This window comes from Populus euphratica, unplaced genomic scaffold, assembly GCF_000495115.2.
Source record: "Populus euphratica unplaced genomic scaffold, PopEup_1.0 scaffold666.1, whole genome shotgun sequence".
Taxonomy (NCBI): Eukaryota; Viridiplantae; Streptophyta; class Magnoliopsida; order Malpighiales; family Salicaceae; genus Populus; species Populus euphratica.
In genome coordinates, this window is record NW_011500286.1 from 122,243 (window position 1) to 134,573 (window position 12,331).

Below are 12,331 nucleotides of genomic sequence, written 5' to 3' on the forward strand. Positions count from 1 at the left end.
TGCCATTAGTGGATCCTCTAACCTTGACATTTGTTGTTATCATTGCTTAATCCTTACGTTAATCTTCCATCTCAAAGTTCTCATCAACTTCTTCTTCTTCTTATATTACTACTACAACTACTGCTGCTGCTACTACTACTACTACTACTACTACTATTACTATTACTATTACTACTACTGTTGCTGCTATTATTATTATTATTATTATTATTATTGTTATTATTGGTACTATTGTTATTGTTATTGTTGTTGTTGTATTATTGTTATCTATAATTTATACAATTAACCTCCTTGTGGTTTGACCCTGATCTTGCCGAATACTTCGACACTCCTGCACTTGAGAGAGGATATCAATCTTTTGATCATGTCAGCTATCCATAAACCAAGAGAAAAAAGAATGTAGTAACTTTGAACAATAAAAAATATGCCTTATTAGATCCGAACCAGTACTGTGGAAGGAAATGCTTGAAAATGGCTGAAAAAATGATTAATTCAAAATTTATTTGTTAATGTTTGAAATTTGAAGGAAATGAATTTAATTTGTTATCTGATGAAATTGAGTGTGATTTTATAACTTAAGTGTGCTATAATTGAAGAAATGATGAGTAATTTAATGAGTGCTAATTACTTTTATATCAATTTTATGATTAAGTTAGGGATTCAAGGAAAATTGATTTTATGTGAAATTGATAATAATTAAAAGTATTAATTTAAGTTAAATAAATTTGAATTAAAGAAATAATGGCTAATTAGCTATGTTCCACTTAATTTTAATCAATTATGGCTTTTGTTAAAAGTTTACAAAAATTAAATTAATGAGTAAGTAATAACAATTAGGGTATTAATTGATGTCTTTATTTCTATAATTAAATAAATATTAGGATGTTATTTGGGTACCAATTACATTTTTTTCTTTCAATTTTGTGGTTTAGTTAATAATTAGGATTTAATACATATGTTTCAACATATGAAGTATTTGATAGTTATTAGATTATAAATTTATTTTTAATAAATAGTTGAATTTTGTTATTGATAGTTATAGTATTAATAATTGTTATTTATTTATTTTTAAGGTGACAATCTTTGTTAATCTAATAAAATATTGTTATCAATATTTTATATAGATTTTATAAATAATGAATAATTGTTTTTGGATGTATCGAGAATCATATGATGGATTCTATAGTTAAGATTATTTTTATTTATTTTGTACTTTCAAATCCAAGGAGCATTAGTGAAGATGAAGTTATATATCCATGTGTGAAGTGTAAAAATAAAAATTTTCACTATAAAGATATTGTGATGATGTATCTACCTAAAAAAAAAAAGTTTGTTGAGAAATACTTAAAACTGATTTACACATGAAAAACCCTATGTTCTTAATAAAACAATGTTAAAAAAGATAGTTGACTCGACATCTAGTTTTAACAATATAAAAGGGTTTATGGAGGATAATATAAATCTTTGTAAGAGTATGATGATGAATACAATAAAAATAAATTAGGATTATTCAAGTGAACATATCTTTAGATAAAGAACTAAATATAGATCTAACTAGGTTTTTTAAACTTATAAAATATTTTGATAAACCATTATGAGACAAATGTGTAACTCATAGTAAATTATCAATCATTGTATAAGTGTTTAACATCAAGTCAAATTATAGATCGAGTGAGGTCAGTTATGATTGAATCCTTAAATGATGGAAAAACTTGTTACTTGAAAGGAATAAACTGAAAAATAATTTTTATATTATAAAATACATGATGAAACCTCTTAGATTAATATGTACCCAAACTTTTGCATGTTATACTATGGTAAGTATGTAAATTTTATCAAGTAAAAATCTTGTTATAATGCTTGATACAAAACCAATAGTGGTAGGAGAACACTTATCTCATACAAACATTAAGATCCTTTCTAATCAGTTCTAGGTTGCAAATATTACTTAAGTCTTCAAAGACTATTAAACACATAATATAACATCATTCATATGACGAGGTGGATGGAGTCATGGTGCACTTTTTTATTAGTAAAGCTTGAAAGCAGTTCAATAAGGTGCATCCTAATTTTTCAATGGAGCCATGGAACATACCACTCAACTACACACATTATTCATGTTAATGGATCATCCTAGTAGTGTAAAACTTACCTCATAGACATTTATGAAGCTGAAATTTATGTTCTTATCAATAACCATACATGATTCTCACAATCTATGTAGGAATATAAAAGTTTATCTTCAATCATTGATGGATAAGTGGAATTAGTTATGACCAATCAAGGCTTTGACATATGATGTCTCAAGAAAATATAATTTTTAAATGAAGACAACATTGATATGGATTATAAATAATTTTTCTATGTATAAGACAGTGTTGAGTTTACGCATATATAAAAAACTAGCATATCCATATTGAATGATGTTAAACTTCCTTTTCATTATTATTATCACAGGAGGTTCTTTTCAAATCATCATCGATCTATAAATATCATAAAGGACATCTTGAAAGGTAAAGTTAAAAGGAATGTTACACCAATAATATTGTTGAGTGGAAAATTATATGATGAAGTTTCAAAGTATGAAGACATTGTTTTAGTTTTCATTCAAGAAAGCAAAAATTCTCTAGTTTTGGTGTCACTTATAACTAGGTTAAGTGAAATATTTTTTTGTGAGTTTTTTTATTAAAAGACTAATATCATCCGTCATAATTTGAATGTTATGCACATTAAAAAATATATATTTAAAAATACTTTTAACACGGTTATGGATATGAAATGAAAAATAAAACAAAATATAAAATCTAGATTGGATTTACCTTTGTATTGCTACTATGATAATATAGAGTTAATTAATGATAGGTTCTATGTTGCAAAGTCCAAAGCTATCTTCACCTTAGATAAATGAGCATAACTTTTTATTCTATGAATGGCTTAAAAGTTTGTACTTTTCTTATGGACATACATCAAATATAGCTAAATTGATAAATTTAAAGGAATGCAAATTATATAAAATAAAGAGTTATGATTGTCATGTGTTTATGTAAACACTCATTTCTATTGTTAAAACAAAACCTATGAGTCATGTTCTTATAGTTGAAGATGATAACAATGAAGTAATTGAGGGAGATAATGTCTTTCAAATTGATTAGTTAGTTTATCCATATTGAGTTGCTCCATCTACCAAGTTAGGAAATCCAATTTTGCATGTTATTGAGAATACTTATATTGAGGTTGATGTTGGTAAGTTAAATGTAATATTAAATAACAATGCAAATAGAGAAGTAGATGACGAGATCAACTGTAACTTCAATAAAGAAAATGATGTTATACATGATGATCGTTATAACCTATTTTTGGCCCCCCCATAGAAAAATAAGAAAATCAAAAAAATATTATTAAAAAATATAAACAATAAAAAAGGATGTCAACGCTCCCAAAAAAATAGGTAAAAATTGGTTGAGGAGGTTAAAAAATATAAAGATTAAAATTTGACAGTATTTTATTGACTGATGATAGCCCTATTGATAAAGAAAATTCAATTTAAGTAAGAAAAGTCCAAAATCAGATGTTTATTGACTCAATTAAATTTTATTGAAGGTTTAATTGAATTTATGGAGAGTTTGATTGCAAGAAAAATTGATTTTGGAGTCAATTTAGGCTTTAATTGGAAAAAATTAAAGTTTTAGAGTCAAATTATAATTTTTGAAAGTTAATTTGGTTAAATCCAGGACTTAATTGCATAAATATTAAAGTTTGATGGCCAATTAGGAACTTAACTGAAGAAATCCGAAACCAAGGATCAAAATGGAAAAGTCATGTAAGTGGAGGGGCTGGAATTAAAACCGGTCAAGGGCCCAATTGAAAAAATTAAATGTTTATTGCTCAATTGAGAGTCAAATTGTATAATATCAAGATTAAGGATCAAAGTAAAAAAGGTGATCAACTTTAGGGTCGCTGTTAGATTTTTAGTAGGGATGCAATTGCATTGTTTTTAAAATTAAAATTGCATTTTAGGACTTGATTGAAAAGAATTAAAAATTGAGGACCAATATAAAAATTGACATATTTTGCTGCCCTTTTATTTTAAATAAAATGGAGTGTTTCGACCAAAACATTGTTATTTTATGCACTATTTTTATAAAAAAAATAATTTTCTCCTCTGTTTCTCACTGACTTCCCTCCCCTCGATGACTTCGAATAGACACTAACACAATCCAATTTCCACGTGTGGAAGGGCTGGCAGCACAGTAGTCGCTCTAGCCACATCACCCTCCCCTATTTTTTCCTATAAAAACAGGGGAAATGAAAGAAAAAAGGACCCTGGGAGGATGACAAAAACCAAGAGAAAAAAAGGGAGAGAGATTGAACCCGAAAGAGAGACAGAGAACACAAGAGAGCAAAGAAGGTCGGGGAGACCGAAAGAAAAAAACTAAAAGAGAAAGAAGAAGAACATAAGAAAAAAAAAAGAAAATAAAGAGAGATAGGGAAAGCAGAGGAAGAACCGGTGAAAGCCATCATCACTGGCACCGTCTCTGCCAGCTCCAACCACTATAAACGACAGCAACCGTCGCCTTTCACGCCAGATACTCTTCTCTCCTTCCCTTTGCTATTTTTCTGTTTTCAGCCATTTGCATGCAGAACGTGAGCGATTCACATTCTGCAACAAGATAAAATAATTGGTAGTTTATTGTGCTATGCACAGTAACCAGCCAATGATAATATAATGGGCTAACCTTGACCCATTTTGCATATTAGGTCGGTGCTAGCCCATTTCTTTTTTTTTTTTGGGATGGTGCTAGCCTGTTTTATTTTATATTGGGTTGGAGCCGACTTGTTTCATTTTATGTGGGGTCAGAGCATACTCGTTTCATGTCGGGCCGGTGTCGACTCGTTTTCATATCAGGCTGGTGTCAGCCTGTTTTGTTGTATGTTGGGTCGATGCTAGCCCATCATTTTTATGCTAGGTTGTGTTGGCCCATTTCAAATAAATACACCATAAAATACAAACTCAGTATCAAAATATCCAGTTTTCGTCAAAACTTGCAAAAATACAAAAAAATGAAAAAGAAATGTTTTTGTGCATACGACCAAGTGTCTCAAAGCTAAAAAAAAATCATATTGTATTTTTCATATACCAAAAATAATATTTTAGCATGCATTTGGGATTTAATAACCAGTTTATCAAAGTTAAGAGAACATAGGCCAAAAATTAAAAAGCAACAAATTTTTTTTTCATCGCTTAGTATCTGGGGTATGACATTACACGTAATGTATATTCTGGATATTTAATTTATTATTTTGACAAAAAAACAATTAGGTTTAACTACATTTTAAGATAAGAACATCCTTATTGAGGAGGACTTTTCTTGAACTTTAGGCAAAGTAACAATTAAAAAACCACAAAACAAGACTTTAGATTTTAGATTTTATTAGACAAAACAATATAGCCTACCTTAGGTAGGGCGTATTTGGGATGCAAATACCTTTTTTTATGCAACCAGTCTCCGTACCCGATCTCTGAGACTAGTTAGGATTTTAGTGACCAGAATATTAGGTAGTTACTCCCATTCTAATTTTTCACTAATTAGAGACAAGAAGTCCTTGTCTCTTTATATTTTTTCAGAAATACACCATTTCCATCTTTTCCTGGATAGTGAACGATCGTCACGACGCTGCCACGTGCGACAATGGTGATGATAAAAATATGAAGAAGGATTCTGATTAAAAAGAGTTGAATTGATTTAGTTGTGATCTTAATCATTGCACATATAGTTTCTATTGTGATTGTGGGTTTATTGTGAGAAATTATTAGTTTGAAAATGCTTGTTATTATTATTGTTGTTGTGTGTTTAGCGGGAGAATTGTTATGGAAAAATGATGGAAATGGTGTTCTAATTCTTGGCTAGAAAATGGAGAGTTATCATGGGTTTGTTTTGGGGATTATAACAACTAAACCAAAAAAAAAGTAAAAACATAGATGAAATAAAAAGAAAATTTCATCAATAATAACTATAATTTTGACATCGTTCTAGAACTTTTGATAAAACTTATAGAATGTTTAGGATTTCATGACAAGACCAGCAATAAAATATGTTGACAATAATTTTGGTGCCTATGGAGTTTTCAAATGGAAAATGGTTATAAAATATAATTTTTATACATGAATATTTCATCATTGATTTTGTTATTAATTTCATTACTGATGAAAATATTGAGAGAAAAAAACCTGAAAAGATATTTTTTGATGATTTTTTTTATTGAAAATTCAGATGGCAATAAAATTACTGATTGAATTTTATCTAAACACTAATAAAATATTCTGTAAGTGTTTTTTTAATTTTATAGTAGTGATTTTCTTTATTTTTCTCCATTGTTCTTGGTTTCTTTTTCCTACTTCACTCAAGATATTGAATTTGATTAGAACTTTACTAATTAGACCATTCTTTTTGTATTTAAACAACACTGTAAACTATTTTTCAGAAGAGAATAAATGAAATAAAGATTTATTAGATATTATCAATGCTTTATCTACAATTAAGAGGTGTAACTTTATGGATTAAGAATCTTATTTTATTTCTCTACAGTTTAGGATCCTAAAACTTTAAAGATTGAAAACTCTATCCATGTTATATGCCGAGTCAGCACCCTCGACATGAACTTGATGCACTATGAAAAAATTAATAAATTCTCCTAAATGTTTACCCTAAAATCCGAATCTATGAAATAAATAAAGGAAAACACCAACTTTCGCAGAAATTATAACCACGCAATATGTTGTTCACAGCTGTGGTCTAGTCAGGTGGTCTAGTCAGGCCCCTTATATATATATATATATATACTTCCATTTACCCCACCACAGAATCTGAGGCAGCTGCATGATTTTCTATGGCATGCTTTTTGATACAATAAGCAACACGGTTGTTAACTCTACTCCCTAACACGTGGAGCTCCCCTTTCTTCCCCTTATTTTCAGCCTAAAATAATGCAAACCGAACGACCGAGCATAGACTTGCTGTTCTTTATCCATGTCTATGCCCAGGTGGAAATTAATACGAGCCAGCTAAAAAGTTGATAATCCTTTTTTACTACTTGCTTTGTTTGCGCGGAATCTCTCTAATTACTTTGTTCAATTAACTCTTTTCAACTTGTGGCATTTCCTGCATCAAGAAATTGACCAAACGACCTTATGAATGTTGGTCCCGGCTAACCGGAGGCTTAGGTGGGGTCAAGTTTCAACAACAATAAAAGAATCAACTCAGTATATTCTAGTAAAAAATTAGGTCAAAATCTATTGACTTGCTTTTTATTTTTTAATGATATTATCTTTTTACAAAATAAATAAAATTAAAAGCAATAACTAGTTACAGTGGGCCAGTGGCCATGTTACTTTGCAGCCACTACTAACAAAATGTGAAACGTTATAGCCTGGAGTGTTCTATAATGAAGGAGAAAGGGAAGGTCACTTTGAGTGAAACATAATTGTTTGATAGTTATAACCAAAAGGCATGGAAAACAACTAGAGAGCCTCCTTAACATATGAAGTAAATACAAGTAAAATATTTAAATAGATGGTTAGCAAGTGTTATTGACCATGCATCAACATTTGAAGCACCATGGATTTTTAAAATGAAAGAACAAAAGGAAAGGAACAGGTATGTTAATCAAGATAGTTGATGTTGAGAGTAAACAAATGATTCTTCAAACTCCAAAATTTTACTTGTAGGAGAAAGCTCTTGAAAAAAATGAGGGCTGAAGTGAAAAAAATAAAATAAAAGGAACTGACTTCATTATTAATACAAGTGCAACAAATTACCATATAGTATCATTCTTATAAGGATATCTTTAAGGGATGTATTAAATGGAAAGCCAAAAATAACATAAGTTAAATGTAATACATATATCAAATTATCAAATAATATTATTATTTTCTTTTCTAAATTTCTTCTTGGTATCAAAATAGGTCGATCATATATTGCTTTAAATATTAACTTCTGCTTTTTTAATTGGTGGCTTTATATTGTTCAACCACTTTAAAATACTTCGATTTCAGTCCTTTTCAATGTGTACCAAATATTTTATAAACTATTATTTTTTAATGATAAATCAACACATGATATGAAAAAATCTCAAGATAATATGGATGATCAAATGACATCCAAAGAATAAAAAAAAAATGGAGGTGCAAGATGATAAAGCCCTATAAGAGAATTGAGATTTTACATTAAAAGAAAGACATATGTTTTTGTACTTAAATAAGGTGATATAAAAGAGAATACACACACACACACATATATATATATATATATAGAGAGAGAGAGAGAGAGAGTTTTTTGATTAGTACTTAAAAGTGCATTTTTATCAAGGTTTGATATCATCATTTTATACTTAAAGTATCAATAACTCATTAACTAAAGTATCTTTTATAATAACAAGTCTGATATCATAAGGTACCTTTAATTTATGATAAATGTTCATCCTAAATGCAGACCTATCACATAAATAAAAGGATTGATTAATGAGTTGAAGTATTGAAATTGAAAAGATAAAGAGATGGTCAAGCTTAGAAGAGAGATGTTGATGCAGTTTAAACTGGAATACTGTTCGGTAATTAGGTCATATTTGAAGCTTAAATCTCAGATTTAGATTTACTTTATATGGATGAAAAGCTAAGATTTAGGCCTGAAAATTTCATGGGAAGTCAAGACTCAATTCTGTTGTTTGGAAGTCTAAATCTTAGCAACAATGTAGAAGTCTGAATCTATCTTGCAGCCTAGACACTGTTTAGTGTTCAGTCCATATCTCAAGTTCTAGAAATCTAAATGACCTCAATATTTTTTTTTTCCAGAAAGCTGAGATAATTTTCTAGAATTTCATGTGGAAGTCTGTTTCAAATTCTGATGTTATCAATGATGTTTTATTCAAACTAGAAGATAAGGATTGTTTCCAAATCAAGATGTAGCCACCCACTCATCAATTAATCATCAAATCAATAGTTCTTAATTTTATCCCATAAAAGGAGGCAGTTTTCATGCATTTAGGCATCTTGGTTTCCAGATCAAGATCATACTTTTGCTTTTTCTTTTTGTATTCTTGTAATTTTAAATTTTTACTTTCATTAATATCTTGTTTATACCTTTTATTTCATTTCCTTTACTTAGTTAACTTTTTTTATTTATATTCTTATCTTGTTTATTTATATTTCTCTCTTTCATTATGTTTAGCTAAGTTTATTAAGTCAAGGTGAAAAAGTTACACTAATAATGTAAGAATAAATATAGTATAAACTTATCATGCACTTTAATGCTTTAATATTTGATACTAACATGTTTTGTATTTGTTATCTTGTTCACTCTTAATACTTTGTTTGTTAAATAGTTAGTCTAGATTTATGTTATATAACACTTGGTACAACAATACTTGACACAAAAAATACTTGACACTTTCATAACTTAACTGTCTAGTGTAACCAATACTTGTGCTATAAAAGAAACTTGATTTGTTGTTAACATAAGTTATAATCATAAATGCCTAACAATATTTACAAGTATTAATATTATTCGAATAAGATAGCTAATGTAATCATGTTAACAATTTATAATTTGATTGCAATCTCCTTTGTATATGATTTTCAATTGAATAATAAGATTTTATACTATATTTATTTGAAATACCGTTAGTGGATCCTCTAACCTTGATATTTGTTGTTATTATTATTTAATCCTCACATTGATCTTCCATCGTAAAGTTCTCATGAACTTCTTCTCCTTTTTATTCTTCTTCTTTTATTACTATTACTATTATTATTCTTGTTGTGGTTGTATTGTTGTTACTTATAATTTATACAATTAATCTCCTTGTGGTTCGACCCCGGTCTTGTCAGGTTATTTATTATTTTGATACTCCTACACTTGGAAGAAAACATCAAGCTTTTGGTCATGTCATTCTTTTTAAAAAATGAGATGGAAAATAACCAAGGAGTTATTATAAGAAGAAGACATTGGTTTGATGAAGAATGAGCTCAAATAAAACAGCCACTTAAAAGCTAAATTATGAAAAAATATGTTTGGGAAGAGAAATGTAGCAGTAACCATAAAAAAAGAAAAATGGATAAAAATAGCTATGTTTAGAAAAATATAATTGTTGAAGAAAAGCAAATGAGGCTATAATAACAATAAAAATATTAGATATCAAACTCATGAATAAAAAACTATCATGAGTTTGAGGAGGCATGTTAAGGAAACAATTACGATAAAATTATTGTTTATGTCCTAATCAATAAAAAGAAAAATATCAAGAAATTAAACAACTCTAGTTGATTAATAAATTATTTCAATCATCTAATTAAAAGAGATGGTCAAGTATATTTTCTATTTATTTTATTTTACCCCCTTATTTTTCTTGTTATATGGCTATATAAACTCTACATGAGTTAAATGTGATACATATATCAAATTATCGAATAACAACATCCCTTTTTATTATAAATTTTTTTTATGAGTTTAGCGAGTTCACCCAAGTTGATTCAGGTTATTTTTTAGTTATGTTTTTTTTAATTTTAGTGTTAATACTAGATTGATTGAGAATTTTTTAAATTATCTTTAAACTCATCATATCAATAAGATCATATAAGATTATTAAAATAGTTGTGTATTAAATATATTTAAATATAATAGACTCTTCAAAATAATTTTTTATCATTAATCTTTCTAAAAAAAGGAATTATATTTATTCTATTCAAAAAATTATATTACCAATTTGATCTTTCTAAATAGCATCTCCAAGAAAAAAAATGCTCAATGAAAATAAACCTGAATTTTTTAAAATTAGATTGTTTTATAAACATCTAGAAATTTAACTTGAGCTTCTTGACCTGCATTGAAGGAGACCAGGTGGGCCCATACTAGTGGCCGACTTGGTTTGAGGATGGGTAGTTGTGCGTCGTTCATCATAGGCTGATTTTAGGGAAAGTCATGGCTAGCTCCAATCTCAAAGAAAGAGGTGTATAGATGACAGAGAGGACGTGTCAGTTACAGCAAAAAAATCCATGTGAAAAAGAGATGATAAGGAAGAGATTGAGAGAGAGAGAGAGAGAGAGATTCAGGCTAATGTTAAAGAGAGGAATGATGAGGAATGATGGTTTTTAGAGAGAGAATCGGGTTAATGTTAAAGGAAGGAATGATGGTTTTTAGATTGTTTATTAATTTTTTATTTTATTTTATTTTAAATTAGTTTTTTATATATCTAATTTTAAGGAATGATAATTTTTTTATTTTAGATTGTTAATATTAAAAATAAATTTTAAAAAATAAAAAATATTTTTTTTAAAATATTTCTAACCAATATTAAACGAGTTCTTGTTACCATGATAAAAAATAAAGTATTTTTAAATATTTTTTTAAATAATTGTTATTATTATTGTACTTTAATTATTTTTAAACAATAACATTATCATAGTGACAGTGGAGTATTTTTTTTCAATACCATGAAAATTCTATATAAAACAAATAAAAATATGTGTCAATCTCAAATCCATGAAAATTATGATATATAAATAAGAAACTAAAAAAATATTAGTGACCAACATATAAAATACTTTAATGAAAAAAATATTTGTAAAATCAAATATTAATTTAATGATGGGACAAAAATAGATACTTATAAAATTAAATATCAAGTTAATAAGAAAACTTTCCTTGAGATTGTGATAACTCTATTAAAAAGGAGTTGAAATAAATTTTGAAACTTAATTTCTAATTAACTTAATATTAAAAGGTGAAAATAAAAAAAAAATGAAAAAAATAAAAAAAAATCTTTTTCAACCATAGAAAAAAAAGTCAAAATAAATAATAAAATTCAATTTCAAATAAACTCAATATTAAATAATAAATTAAAAAACAATAATAAAAAAAGTTAAAACAATATTATTGGAGTGAATAATGGTTTGTAAGGCACAAATATAATGTAAAAGGATGCAATCGATAATAAATCTCATTTATCAACAAATCTAATTTTTGAAGGATTATATCAGGAAAAAAACTAATATTGAATGATAAAAATAAAAAAAAAACTAAAAAAACATGATTGCAATGAATAATGGTATGTGAAACAATTAACTAAATGTCAAAGAATGGAAAAAAATCAAATATTAAATTATAAAATTAAAAAAATTGATTAAAAAAAAAACAAAACAATATAACTAATTATAAAAAAATTGGGAGACAGTCAACTAAATATTATAAGATAAAAATAAAAATAAAAATTAAATAATAAATAATTAAATTAAAAAAAAATACAATAAATAATGTTAGGAGAGGTATCATCCAAAAAT